The following is a 1,669-nucleotide window of genomic DNA, read 5'->3' as shown; positions in this document are numbered from 1 at the left end:
CTCACAGCCATGGCTGGTGCTACTGGTAGGGCAGGGAATGCTTACACTCGTGACGGGTGCTTCCAGTAGAGCAGGACATGCTCACTTTCATGACGGCTGCTTCCGACAGGGTAAGATATGCTCACATTCATGACGGGTGCTCTTGATTGAGCAAGACATGATCACACGAGGTCAGGACATGCTAGAACTCATTGCGTATAAAATCCTAAGGTGATTACAACAAACTGCCAAATAAATACTGAAGGAAATTCGTGGAATGGTGTTGAATGTTGTTGGCTGTCACTGTCAGTCTCGGCACTGATCAAATTCGATATACTGTCTCTTGTAAAACTTTAAACGTTAAAAGTGTGTCGTTCATACGCTCTCGTCCAACAGAAAAGCCGCAAAACATGGAAACCTCACATTAAACTCTTTTGATCTACCCGCTTGACGTAAGACGTGAGCCCCCCCCCCCCCCCCCCCCCCCCAAAATAAAAAAACCTGAAAAAAAACCCGAGTGTGATGCAGAAATGGCAGATTCATTCCAGATTACCTAAGAGTATTTTCCCCAAAAGTATATACTCAGTGATTCATGATTTATTACAATAAAGAAAGGCGTATAGGGTTTATTTTTAATTTTATCCATTTTCTGAAATTCTATTTTTTAATGTAACTATTCACATGAAAAGGTGTATAAGCATGTTGGAAATAAAACACAGCATTCAAGGATATGATTTAATACATTTAGATCAATTGTTTCACTAATTTTAAACGATAATGTTATACTGTTAACTAATTAATGGGCAAATGGTTTCTCGCACACAAAAAATTCTGAAATCGACAGTTTCGTGGGTGACATTACATGCACAAAGTTTATGTTCACCACGGTAATCAGTGAACAAACTAACTTTCATACGATTGTTTTTGTTACGCATTCAGAAAAAGAGTGAGTGAGTGAGTGAGTGAGTGAGTATGGTTTTACGCCACTTTCAGCAATATTCCAGCAATATCACGACGGGGGACACCAGAAATGGGTTTCACACTCAGAAAAAGAAGAAGAAGCATTATAGGAGATTTAGAGCTTGATGAGAAACTTTGTTGATTTTTCTTCCTAATTAAGCTGAAACACCGTGATACTGCTACGAGGGAGTCTAGTGGTTAAAAAGTTGGCTTCTCACGCCGAAAGCCGAAGTTCAATTCCCTACATTGATATAAAGAGTAAAATCTTACTCACTCACTCACTGACTCACTCACTCACGCTATCACGCACTCACTCACTCACTCACTCACTCACTCACTCACTCACTCACTCACTCACTATAACTGGAATACTGTTCCAAGCTCACTCACTAATAACACAAAGTGAACAGTGACCTGAATAGCTGCCATTGACGTTTTAGACAAATGCGCATCTCCAATACGCATTACAAGCTTTGAGTTTCCCATCATCAAGTTTAAAATATTTGCTGATCCAGTAAGAAAGATTTGACTTGTTTTGTTTGACATTTCAAACATACATGTGTGTAGATGGGCGTGTGCAGTTGCTACAAAGTCATCCAAAATTAGATGAATCGCGGCAACATAATATAGGCTATGTACATGTATGCAACAAACAGAGCGCCAGATTTAGCACCTGGCATTTTGTCCTGCTGTTTTCACTTCTTTGTCAGACTTGCGGGTAAACAGGTTG

Source organism: Haliotis cracherodii, unplaced genomic scaffold (genome assembly GCF_022045235.1).
Source record: "Haliotis cracherodii isolate W230 unplaced genomic scaffold, xgHalCrac1.p SCAF_19, whole genome shotgun sequence".
In the NCBI taxonomy this organism is placed as follows: Eukaryota; Metazoa; Mollusca; class Gastropoda; order Lepetellida; family Haliotidae; genus Haliotis; species Haliotis cracherodii.
This window is presented reverse-complemented; position numbering follows the sequence as displayed.